General features: G+C 52.5%; 1 long non-coding RNA gene and 1 pseudogene across 1 annotated transcript; one reads left to right on the top strand and one right to left on the bottom strand.

Moving 5' to 3' along the window:
- Positions 1-5192: 5192 nt before the first annotated feature.
- On the bottom strand, positions 5193-5376 carry LOC132250463 (U1 spliceosomal RNA; annotated as a pseudogene).
- A 1019-nt stretch (positions 5377-6395) lies between these two features.
- LOC109286329 (uncharacterized) lies at positions 6396-11057 on the top strand. Its single transcript, XR_002094329.2, has 3 exons — positions 6396-6625; positions 7187-7400; positions 10968-11057. It is a non-coding gene; the product is annotated as an uncharacterized LOC109286329 (long non-coding RNA).
- The last annotated feature ends 1824 nt before the right edge of the window (positions 11058-12881 follow it).

Raw genomic sequence — 12881 nt, 5'->3', positions numbered from 1 at the left:
AAAGGCCTGCAGTCATGCTAGCCCTCTCCAGCTATATCCCCTTCCCTGCTAGCAACACCACACCACACCACACAAGTAACTACTTTTGCTAGCACCTTGGCTTCCCTAGACAACATACCCCCAGCAGAGAACCAACCCTGTTGTCTTTGAGCAGACATCAGCCTCTAGCTCCTCACTTATTTTTCAACCAACTCTGTACCCTGCACCAAGATCTACACGCGCACTCTCTGAGCAGTGCCTCCTGCCATGGAGACAGATGAATTTCATGTCCTGTTTGCCTTTCCCTATCTCTGACTCAATGCAGAAAAATGTTGGACACCAGAAAATGATCTCTGCAGCCAGCGGGCAAGAAGGAATCAATTTCTTCCCTGAGTGTGAATCGCTGCCTCTGCAACCCCAGCGCCAATGCAAGATTCAGATATCAATCATGCACAATAAGCAAGGAGGTATCCAGCCAGCCCCACATGGGGCAAAAGTAAATGCAGGACACTGTGGGGCCAGGAATGCTAATGAGAAATTAAGATCAACCCACATGCACAGACAAGCTGAGAGTGCAGAGCTTTCTCCCTAGGACGTGGCTGCTCAGCCCAGCAATGAACCACTATTGGTTGCTGTGGCCCTCTCCATGTGCTTATGACCTGTTCTGTGCACTGAGAGAAGACAAAACAAATGAAAGCTTTTGTTTTCTTGATTCCAGGATAGCCACAGGCACAGTTTTCCTCCTCATGGGCCCTGTCAGCCATGAGTGGTCATGTGGTTTGGACTGGGTCTGGGGAGGTCTAGTGGATCTTGTGGGGAGGGGATGTGAGTGAAAACAGACTTGATCCATGGAGAGGGACTTGGATTTTATCTGGGAAAACCAATCTGTTGAGGATCATGTCCAGGTGACCTAGGAATGACAAGCATTCCAAGCCTTGAGATCAATTCCCTCCAACTCCATCTTGAAGGGGAAGTTGAACAGAGACCAAGCCAGACTGGTTGGATACTCTAGCACCCTGGAGTGTCACAAGGGGCATGTCAACACTTGTCATCCTGCTCACATGCACAAGAAAAGGAGAGCATGCTGTGCTCCATCCTGCCCTTGAAAACACTATGCAGTTGCCCCTAAGTCCATGGGAGTTTTGTAGATACAGCTTCAGCAGGGCTGAAAACACTCAGAGGTCCTGATGCAGAACCTTGAGGACCAAGAGAGAAGAGCCTGAGAACCTAAAAACCAGCAGGCACTCCCCTGCTGTTGAACTACAGCACTCAGACACAGGATACTTCTATTTCCTTTGTGCAAAGTACCTCTTGCTCTCTGCAGCTGCATGCTGCCCACATGCAAGTCACTCGTGTACCCATGGGCCGTTTTCCTAATAGGCCCCAAATGGAGATGCCAAGAACCAGAAATCCTAGCCCCTTAGGCCCTTCTATTACCGCTTATTCTCACCCCAAATCCCTAAAAGATCCTTTCGCCCAGATGATTGAGTCCAAGTCCCTACTGCCCTGAAGTGTGAAATGCCGCATGTCTTGCTTTGGCTGTTTCCTCACTTTTAAATTCTTAACTAACATGATCAGGATTCACACAGGCCCAGCAATCAGGACTCCCCTCTCAGCAGCTCTGGGAGGCAGTGCCAGGCAGTGTACGAGCCCTACTTGGCTTCCCAGGCAGAAGTTAGAAGCCTCTTCCAGTGGAAAAACAGAGTCAGCATTGGGACAGACCCAAAATCTCTCTGCCAAACACCCTTACTTTGCTGGAAATCCTAATGGAGTGTCTCAACAACTAAGGAACTTGGACAGGGTCTGGGAATTGCGCCAGCGCCTCCAGCATCTGTGCTGCTTCATTCCCGCATAACACAGCACTTCAAGGTGCTAGAGTATCCAACCGGTCTGGCCTGGTCTCTGTTCAATTCCCCTTCAAGATAGAGTGGGAGGAAACTGAACTTAATGCTTGGAATGCTTCTAATTCCCAGGTCATTGGAGATCATATCTCATAGCTTCCCAGAGCCACATCTTTCTCTCCAGCTCCCAGCCTTCCAGCCTCTGCTCTGCGCTTAGGCCATTTATGTCCCTTATCACTGTTTATGGTGTGTGCTTTCCCAAGAGTCAGACTCTTGCACATTCCACCGAGGAAGTTGTATAACAGCTTGTTACAGGCCTTGTATTTTTTGAGCCTTTCCTTGCTGGCTGCAACATTTATCCCAGGGAGATTCCGTCCCTGGGCCACTGACCCAAGCCTCCTGCATTGCAGTGAGGCATTGTTATAGGGAAGTTCTTTCCTTGCTCCATGTCCACGGTATTGATCTTCAGAGGTCCAAACTTGGCATTTCACAGATTCTAGGAACAGGAACCCTGGACCCCAGAGCTGCCTTGTCAGCACTGCCATTGTCCTGCTGAGTGACCTGCCCTCCTCTGTACCCCACCTATAAAATGGCACGGCTGAGGCTAGCCTGACCCTGTGAAGAGCTAGATGCTTGGCTTGATGCTCCAAATCATTTCCTTTCCCAAGAAATGGCCTAACTGAAGACATTTTGAGAGACGTGTTCTGGGGTCAGTAAACCTATTTCTCTGAGGCTGGGGAGGTAAGGTCTGGCCTATTAGCCATTCACCGAATCTGCATTACTGCTCTCAGTTTTGTTGCCTAAATCCTGGGTGAATTCCCTGGACCCAAGAGAAGCTAGAGGGGCAGCAGCTGCTGCAAAGCCAAGCTAGGAATGGAGGGGAAAATGGGGTTTGGCTCCACAGCTTGTAGGAGGAGCAACTTTGCTCCGTCTGCTCAAGCTATGATTTCTCCCTGTCCACAAAATACCAGTTTCCCCAGGTTCTTATTTATTTACTAGGCATCTTGATTGGATATAGCCCAAACATAGACTCTGGAACCTCTGGACAAGGGGGCAGAGATAGGGCTTCCCACTGACATGCTGCAGGGAGTTAAGAGGGAGCCAGAGCAGAGGACTGTTCTCCCAGTCAGAGCAGGAATAAGGCAGCAGGGAGAACATTTGGAGAGCCATGTCCAGAGGGCTGGGAGCTACCGCAGCACTGCTGTTTATAAAGCCGATGCACACTTCCATGCTGAAAGAATAGGAAAGTAATGTTACCAAACACAGACTCTCTTTGGTGTCGCCTGGGCCTATGCTGGAGTGGGACTGAGTTAGGCAGCACTAAGGCACACACGTAGGTGCCCAGTCCCAGCTTGGAGAGCCCCCAAGGATGCTCATTCCTCAGATTCTGGTTCCTGCCTCTCATTGCTGGAAAGCATTTACCAAAGGAACAGCTACAGGAGACAGAAATAGCCTCTGGGTGGAGAGTGCAGAGCCCTTGGGCACTTGTACATGTGACACCTTTAACATGTACTCAGGACAAAAATGTCACTTTGTGTAGCTTAATGGCATCAGAGTGTACACGTGCAAGACTTTTGGGGGTTTTAAATGACTTTGTATGGTTGCAAACTACACTACATCCGGGCCCCCCTAGGCAGGCTGCTAGCAGGCCAGGTGTTGCCCCAGCTCGGAGGTAGCACCTGGCCAGATCTAACTCTTCTCCAAGCCTGCTGGGGCTTCAAGTACCTTGTGCACTGTCCCTACCACCTTCCCACTGCCTGGGACTTCCCAGGAAGGGGCTGGCTTGCCCCTGGGGCAGCACAGGGAGGTGGCAGGAGGATGCCTGGGTGTGCTGGTGGCCAGAGAAGGCAGGGGGGATAGTGCTGGGGGACGCTGGAAGCCCAGGCGGGCTCAGGGAAGCTGGGGCTCGATGAGCTTCCAGCACTCCATGCACTGTTTCTGCTGCCTCCTCTGGCTGCCAGCACATCCAGCTGCCTGCCTGCCACCTCTCTGCACTGTCCCAGGGGCAAACCAGTCCATTCCCATGTGGTCCCATGTGGCGAGAAGACAGCACGGGCCATGCATGGGATGCTGGAAGCCCCACTGGGCTCAGGGAAGAGTTAGATCCAGCCAGGTGCTACCTCTGAGGCACTTGGCTTATTAGCAGCCCATCGCTGCTGTGGAGGAAAGGACCAGGACCCTCCACAGCTCAGCTCACCCTATCGGCAGCTCGCCCCTCAGCCACAGCCACAGCCACAGCCTGCTCTAACGAAAAAATAAAAGGAGTGGGCCCCTCACCATAATGTGACAGAAAAAATGAAATGGTTTAGGCCTCAGGTTTTTATTCTATGCCCCACCATTTCCATTTAGGGGCATAGAATAAAACCTTGGGGATAAAACCCCCGTCATGTATACAAGCGCCCCTTGATGTGCAACCCAGAGAGGATAGATAACTTGTTAGGCTGCTTACAGAGTGCTCAGAGCTCCTGTTCTATAGCACATGAAAATCTAATGCACAGGTAGAAAATGCAAGCATACCAGAGCCCCTTTTTCTCTCACTGCAGAGCAAATCAATAAATAACAGGACAGGAACTCGCTGCAGCTCCAGTGCCTCACACCAACCTTTGGCCCAGAAACCACAGCAGCCAGATTTGGGACAGCATGTTCTCTGCTCTTCCCAGAGCTCTAGTTATCATGCAGCAAAGCAGCCAGAGACTCAAGCTCCTGGAAACACTGCCAGCTCCTGAATTTGCTGCAATATACTTTGTAAGATCTGTGTTCTCTGTGTCAATAGTTAACTGGAAGAGCTCCCAGCTGGCCAGGGGAGCTTGGGGGACACAGAGGAAGAATGGGCAGCGGGGCTGGTATCTATTGGTGTGGTTGGCACTCCCAGGCTTCGTCTGCATCAGTATAGTGAGCAGAGTCCAAATAAGCTTGTCCTGTAAACATGCTGGGCACTTTGCAAAAGGTTTTCTAAGAATGTGAGTGCTAGTCCACCCAACACAAAAAGGCAGCTTCCTGCCCACCCCTCTCTCTTGGGCACCCAGTGCTTACACTCCCCCAACTGTGAGAGACTGAAGAGGGACTACCCTGGAGGAAGGTTTTTTTATTCTATTTGTATTTTTAAATGTTGTTTCAAGGGCCAAAGCAGTTCCAAATTCTGTTGGGCAAAACCCAATAATAAAGTTCCAATTTTGACTGAGCAGAGCTTAATTGTTCAAGTTCATATGGCTGTATCACTGGGCAAGTATTGTCCTTCCCAGACTCATCCATCTGGGGCTTCATATACTCACCAAATCTGTGGCTGACATCCTATAGGCAAGCCCAACGACCCTAGGGTTCAGATGCCCCCTAGTCTCACCTGCTGTTAACCAAAAGGCCAGGGAGCAAGCCAGGGGGAGAGCAAGAAAGCAGTCCCCTAGTCCCACAAAATTATGCAGTTGAGTTTCCTGCACTTGGGGAAAATCTCAGGGGTCAGCATGCCTGCAGTGCTAGGGACAGGCCTCACTCTGGGAAAACCACCTCTTAGTCCACTAGAGGCCTGGTGATCATGGTATTTACCCTGCCAGCCCTGGAGAAAGGGTGAAGAAAATCTGGCCTTCAGACAGCAGGATGAGAAAAGCCCATTGTGTCCTTGGATCAGCCTTCTCCTCCATCTCCCTTCAGTGGGCATGTGGCCCACTTGTCCCTACGTTGAAAGACAATCACTCTAAACCAGGGGTGTCAAATGTGTGGCTCACAGGCTGGATCTGAACCTCAGAATGGGCGGTGGAGGGGGGGCGGGGGGGGCTGTCATGTGGCCCACAGGGCTTCTTGCACACCAGATTTGGCCCGTGAATCTTGTCATTGCATCTGCCAGAGCTGCTGTATCAGCACAGCTCTGGAACCCAGGGGGTTAGTACTGCTGCTGCTTAACACCACCCCCCCCCCAAAAAAAACCCCTGCCATTGAATTTGGGGGTTTTAGCTGCTGTTGGTGACTAAAATGGGAAAAATGTCAGGGGGGGGGACAAGTGGGGGGTTCTGGAGCCATGCCAATTCAGAGGCCTCAGCAGCCATGGGGATTAGCACTGCCACTTGCAATTTGTCTGGCCCACAAATAGACCTACAGCTTGGATCCAGCCTGCAGGGTCAAATGAGTTGGACACCCCTGCTCTAATCCACTGAGGTGTCCTTTGCATCTGTCATATTAGGGACCCCACACAGCCTCTGCGGCAGGACAGAGACTGGAGGTGACTCTGACTCCACCTGTCATGGAAGCGCACCCATGGTACAGATGAGTTGTAGGAGCCACCACACAGCACAGGTCTGATAACACGAACATCAGTGAGATTGAAATTTCTGTGCAGGACCAGTGCAAACACCCTAAGGGCCAAGACGGCCAGGGCAGCAAAGCTGATGACCCACTCCCGGGGGAAAGAGGATCCTTCCTGACTGCAGCTGGGCCAGGTTTGGGAGCTGAACTAAGAACAGAGAGAGAAGGAGCCACTAACTACTCAGGACAGCGCAGTCCCTGTTGAAAGCAGGAAACAAGGAATCTGTGTGCCACTTAGCTTGACAGACTGGCCCTGTCAATGTGTGTCCAGTCTTCCTTGGGCAAAGTCCCCAGTGCTGTCTCAGCTTTTGAAGGTGGCGGCTGTAAAATATTCCTATAACAAAAGCAGGGAGCTCCCAGGGCTCAATTGGAAGAGGAAACCTTCTGCTCCACCCTCCCCAAATCCACATCAGGAACTATGTTCCCTCCAGGGTGAGACCAGCTCGGGGACAGGGACTTCATGGCAGATTTGGGACCCAGATCTTCTCCTTGGAGCAAGGACTGCTGTACAGGTGTGACAGAGAGGGAAGTATGTGTGGGAGAGGGAGGGTGGGGTAGGAGGGTGGAGCTGATGCTACTTGGCCTCCTCGTGGAAACTTGAGGGGTGCTCATTATTACCAGGTGGCACAGTCAGTTCTGCTGAATCAGCAAGTGCCAGCCCATCCCCAGTGAGAGGCAGGCACAACCAAAGCCTCCCAAGAGGACTCCTGATCTGGGCTGATTTGGCCAATGTCTGGCACACAAAGACAAAGACAGTGCACGGTAACATGTTTAGGACCTTGAGGCACACACTGCCCTGAGGCTCTCACAACCTCCAGACCCACGGTCTTTCTTTGTGGGGCACTGTGCATGCCTCAGAGGCATGCCCCATGGAGGGTGAGCACAGGATCACACGAGGCATGCTGCACACACAAGACAAACATGTACCTGTTCGGGTGTTGGGGCATATGTGCAAGGGTCTCCAATTCAGAGCCAGAAGGATCACTCTCCACAGAAGCCAAGGCCAGGGCTGATTAATCTCTGCTCAGAACAATTGTTACACATTAACTCCCTTGTTTGTCCCTAATTTCCAGCTAGTGTCTGCTGTCAGTGGACAGGGTCCACAGAGCATTCATGGCACGAGCACTGTGAGTGGACCACAGCAAGGGAGAGCACAAAGGACACCCTGCAGGATCTGTGCCCATGTTCCTGGCAATGCTGCTTCCAGGGGCCTGCTTCCCTTGCCCAGCACTGAGCTGGTCCCAATCCACAAGCAACTATTGAATATTGAGCCTCTTGGAGCAATGGGTAAGCCAGGAAGCCAGCCTCCCACGAGCTACAGCACAGAAAGCCCTGTTTTCTGCACTGAAGCAACCAAGCTGCCACCTGCCGGGAGAAGATCAGAGGCAGGGGAGCATAGGGATTGCAGGTCTTGGCACAAGGGCCTCAAGTCTGTCCTTACCCTTTCTCTGAGCAAGGCAGGAACTGCACTTATCTGGCCACTGTCCTTTGCACTCCGGGACCCCTCCTCTTGCCCTGTGTCTCCCGGTGCCTAGACAGTACACTAGCAAGGGCTTTAGAAACAAGGGGCCATCTCTGTAGTTTTCTGTAATGGTCACATGCTTTTCTGCTTGTGATGTCACAGGTGGTTGCTGTGGTAACTGTCCTGATGTCACAAGTCAATGGAATGGAAAAATGCAGCTAGAGCAGGGAAATTTCTAAGGTAGCTGATGTCCTAATCTCAGGCAAATATCCTGTCTCCTTCCCCAGTGCCTCAGAGAGGGATGGAGAGGAAACAGAGACTGGGCATGGAGCTGCCTCTCGCTGAACACAGTGGAAAGTTTCCATTCAAGCATTGGTGGCTCTTCCTAGGGCAGGCACTGCCTATCTAAGAGGCATAGGCAGTGTAAGGCCGGGGCTAATGGGGCTTAGCCCGCCCAAATGTGGGGCAGTGGGTAGGGCCACTGGGCAGCCCGGCCACAGGCTCTGGGCAGCTGCAGCAGGGGTGGGGAGGGGTGCGCACACAGCCAGGATCACAGCCCCACATATGGATTACTGCCCAGCAGGTGGGCAAGTATCAATCTACTCTGTAAAAGGGAAGGAGCTGGTGGGGGGCAGAGATCAAGGCTTCCACAGTGAGGGAGGAAGCAGGGCAGAGGTAGGGGCTGGGGTGAATGGGGCCCTGGGGCTGGGCCAGGTTGTGGGATACTCAGAGCCCAGGCAGCTTGTCCAGGGACACGTTGGGGGGGGGGCTTTTCCACTGTGCAGACCCCAGGGGAGGCTTGGGGGATATGTGCCCCCCTAATCTGTGCACAGGGCAGAGGCGGGCTGCCACTGTATGCTGGGCTCTGCTGCCACTGCCTCTGGAGCTGTACAACCTCATGTGCCTGCCGCCTCTGGGCTGCGCTGTGTCCCCTGCCTGCCCAGCTGTGGGATACACATGGTGTCGCTCAGCTCTGGAGGCAGCAGCAGCAGCAGGGCACAGAGCCCAGTGCACAGCGGCAGCTTGCCTCTGCCCTGAGCACAGATCAGGCAGGCACGTACCCCCTGGGCCCCCCCTGAGGTGAACACAGTGACGGGAGCCCCCTCCACCCCACGCCCCTGGATGAGCCTCCCAGGCTCCAACCCTCCCACAAGCCACCCTCACCGTGGGGGCCTTGATCTGCCCCCACCCACTAGTCTTTCCCTGTCCCCCCACCCCTTCCCCCACAGACTTACCTACTAGGCTGGGAGGGGGGTGCGCATGGTCAGCCCTCCCCACAATAATTTTTTCTCCCTCTGCCTATGCTAAGAAGCCTGCCTTGTTCTCATTAAAATCTCCCCATTTCCTCCCCTTGCCCCTGCAGCCCTTCCTCTCTGCCCTGCCTTGCCCAGGTGCCTCAGAGAAGTATCATGATCATGAGATCTGGCAGAGTCCCTGAGTACAGGGGCCAGGACTATGGTGCTGAGCTTGTGGAGTGCTCCAGCATAGCAGAGCTGTGGCCCCTCCATGCTATCCCAGTACAAATCACCTAATTGATTTCAAAGAGTGAGAGCCCAGAGCCCTGAAGCTGCCTGGGTTTGAAGGCTGCCAGCTCAGAGGCAGGTAGAAATGTCACTCATCTGCAGCAGTAGCAGTGCTTCCAGCCTCAGGCTGCAGAGCCCACATCCCCTTAGATCCACTCTACAAACTGGATGTATTGGAAGGTACTGACACTGAGGGTGCAGACAGAAGTGACAGCTTTCAGCCAATATGCCTGAAAGCTGTTCATAGCTGTGACCAAACACAAGCGCATGGCTGCAGACAGCTTAAAAAATGGCCAATTGAGTGAAAATCAGACCCTTCATTGCAGGAGGTATCTGATAAAGATGTTTCAAAATGTAGCATCTGTTGTTACTTGTGTCTGCAGAGCTCCCAGCCTGGAGGAGGGAGTTCAGTCTCAGGGCTTTTCAGCCCCCTCCCCCCACCCCCAAGGGTGGGGTGAGTGTATTGGACCTTCTCCCTCACGGTGGGGGAGGGCTCTAATTCACACACCCCACCCTTCAGCACCAGCTGGGGAGCCCCAAGAACGAACTCCCTCCGCAGCCTTTCCCTGCTCCCATTCTGAAAACAGCAAGCACTGGCAGAGAGCCCTGGCCATTGCTATGGGAACCTGGCTGCAGGCTTCTAACCAGCAGTTAGGTTCTCCTCCTCCCTGAAACCAACAGTGAACTTCTGTTTGGACTGGGGTAACATTGTAAATCAGAACACTTTGCAGAAATCTTTCTGAGTTACAGCTGGGAGATGCACTTCTGTCTGCACCCAGTGAGCTCATCTGGAAGCAGTAGGTGCAGCTATAAGTGCAACTCCCAGGCCTAACTCGTGGTGTTTTACAGAAAGCGCCATGAGTTAGATCTATCCTCCCAAATCAACAGACATTAGCTATCGGCTCAGGAAGGTAGGGGATTGAGCTGCGATTTGGAGCTGATCCAGGGAAAGAGGCCCTAATCCACACACCCCACCCTCTGTCACTGGCTGGGCAACCCCCAGAATCAGCACTGCTCCCTTCTCCCCCTCCTGGTCTAAAAACAGTGCTGGGAGCAGTGTTGGGCTGTGTCAGCTGAGCCCTGCTCCTGGCGTGTGCAGACATAAATTAATGAAGTGCCTTCATTTGAACCCTTGTGTAATGAGGGTTCAGACTGTTGTGGGATCAGATTCTTTTAAAATGCTCTGCAGCCATGCACTTGTGTTTGGCCACAGCTGTAGAGCACTTTCAGGGGTCAGATCAGGTGAAAATTGTCACTTCTGTCTGTGACTAGTAGTGTGCCTGCACATACCCACTTCCTTCCTCCGCAGCTTGGGCAGAGTTCCTGAGCATGCTCCCATGTACCTCTGTGCATGAGAGAGGATGTAATGAAGGGGCTCCAGGCCCAGAGGTGGACCCTTCCCAGCTAACTAGGCCTGTCACTCTGGGGGAAGCTGAAGGCACCACCTGGGCATTCAGCCTCAGACCTTCCCCTCCAAGATAGCTTATATTAGGGAGGGAATTTAGCATCCCATTAACTTTCTTATCCCCTCTGTGCTGCTCCACAGGTACTCTTGAATCAAAGCTGCACCACAACCTGTTAGTAACAAACAGGCATCCTAGTTCCTGGGTTTGGGGAGTCAGAACTAAGACAGACATCCAGAGCCCAGTCAGAGTATACCTAAAGCAGGGAGTGTTTGGTGCTGGGGTCTGCTTCTGGTCATCTCTGAAGAGTGGATCAAACATGAGTCTAGCTTTAAGAAGCACTCGAATATCTGTTTATAGTCAGGGAACTACATTCTTGGCCCAGAGAATGAAGATCCTCTGGGCCCCACAGCAAATTCCACCAGGCCAGCTGGCAGAAAATCACAAAATTGTTTTCTCTCTGCAGGCAGCATCTGGAAAATGGCTCTCCCCAAACCCAGGCATAGTTTGGGATACAGTGCCTGCCTGATGTCCTGCTGTGGGGAGAGACCACTGCGTCTCAGTGGGCAAGCAGAAAGGGCACAGCCTAAACTGCAGGGGCTGTTGAGGCCCCTCCTGGACATTTCCTCTGCCAGTCAGCCTATAGGAACATATCTGGAGCCTGCTGAAAGCTAGTACATGGCATATCCTCTCCTGCCACCTGGCACTCCATTTATCCCGCACAGAAGGCATACATCAGAACCCCAGCTTCATGCTAGTCCTGTACCCCTCTCAAGACACCACAGCCCCTTCTTTCATTGATCTCAAAAAATATTTCAACAGAGAGTTGGGATTATCAGTCCCCTTTTACAGCTGGGAAAACAAGGACGTGGATGCAGGGAGCAGGAACTCATCCAAAGACACAGTGGATGCATCTACACAAGACACTTTACTGCAAAATAGTATAGTTTACTAAGCAGCACGCATGTGCATCTATACTTTCACATGCTTACTGAGCAGTAAACCTCGCTAATCATGAGTAAATTTGCTAACTGCAAATGCAAGTACCAAATTTACTTGCAGTTATTAACTGCACAGTAGCAGGGAGATTGCTCCCTGCCCCAAGAGCTGCCGGCTGCTGCGGGGCTCCGGAACAGGGACTATGTCTCTCTGCCCCAGCAACAGGGAACTCCAAGCCCCCTGCTCTGAAATCACGACTGCAGAGCTGGCACTAGGAGATCCTTATCTCCCAGTGCCAGCCATGTAACCACAGAGCTTGCACTGGGAGATAAGGATTACCCAGCACCAGCCCTGCTGCTTGCTGCCCCACCAGCAGATTAGGGCAGGGGGCTGGTACCTACCCCTCCTCTGCAGTTCTTTCCAAGTCCCCTGCCCTGATTGGGGAGCCAGGGCAAGGAGTTTCCTGCTGCCAAGGCAGGGAGGGAAACATTGTCCCTACCCTGGCAGCAGACAGACCCCTGGGGGCAGGGAGTCATGTCCCAGCCCTCACCAGGAGACAACTCTCTCCTAGTCTGGTGCTTCCTGCCAGCCCCTGAGCTAGCACACAGGGGGAAGCCTAGAACTCCTCGAGGTGGTGGTAGGGGCCCATTGCAGGGCCCCAGGAAGTGGGAGCAGTTTGCTTCCATTAGCAGCAAATCGGCTCCTGCTTCTCTACACATGTAGATGCTTGCCTGGGAGCATTTACTGCATCGACACGTGCACTGGACTGCACAGTAACCACCATTACTGCACAGTCCTGGTGCCACATGAGTTGTTTCTGACACTACTACGCAGTAGTGTCAGCATCATGGTTGCTGCCTGCTGATGCAACATCACCGTAACTCATCGCTACGCCAACATAGTGTCTCATGTAGACGTGCCCAGTGAGTCATTAGCAGGGCTGGGGACAGAACCATACTTTTTGCCTCATATAATGTACCCTGGTATATGGGACCAAATTTCTTCCCCAAAGATCCCTCACCGACCTCCAGAAGTAGTAGTTGGCCATGTCTCTACTGCAGCTGAAGGTGTGCTGGCAGCCAACATAGACACACTCCATATTGGCTTTGAACTCGCTAGCATGGGAAACCAGCAGCAAAGACTCAGGGCATAGGCTTCAGTGTAGGCCAGCTGCTGAGTGCATGCCAAAGTTTCCAGGAAGCTGTGCAGCCTATGCTGTACAGCTTTCCTGCTGTAGTTACTTGTGATAGCTGTGTTAAAGCTGACATGGAATTGCCTGTGCTTGCTGTAATCACACCTCTGAATGCAGCACATATGTATCTTGAGAAGCTACTCCTAAACAACCCTGCTGTGGCTTACCCTTTGTTGAATTAGTAGTTAGATACCCTAGATTTAGTAATAAAGGTGCTTCTTCCCTGCTTGCTATAACGTGGCGCATGTG

The sequence above is a fragment of the Alligator mississippiensis genome, chromosome 4, assembly GCF_030867095.1.
Source record: "Alligator mississippiensis isolate rAllMis1 chromosome 4, rAllMis1, whole genome shotgun sequence".
Taxonomy (NCBI): domain Eukaryota; kingdom Metazoa; phylum Chordata; order Crocodylia; family Alligatoridae; genus Alligator; species Alligator mississippiensis.
Note: the sequence above shows the minus strand (reverse complement) of the source record. Positions and strands in the feature narration are given on the sequence as shown.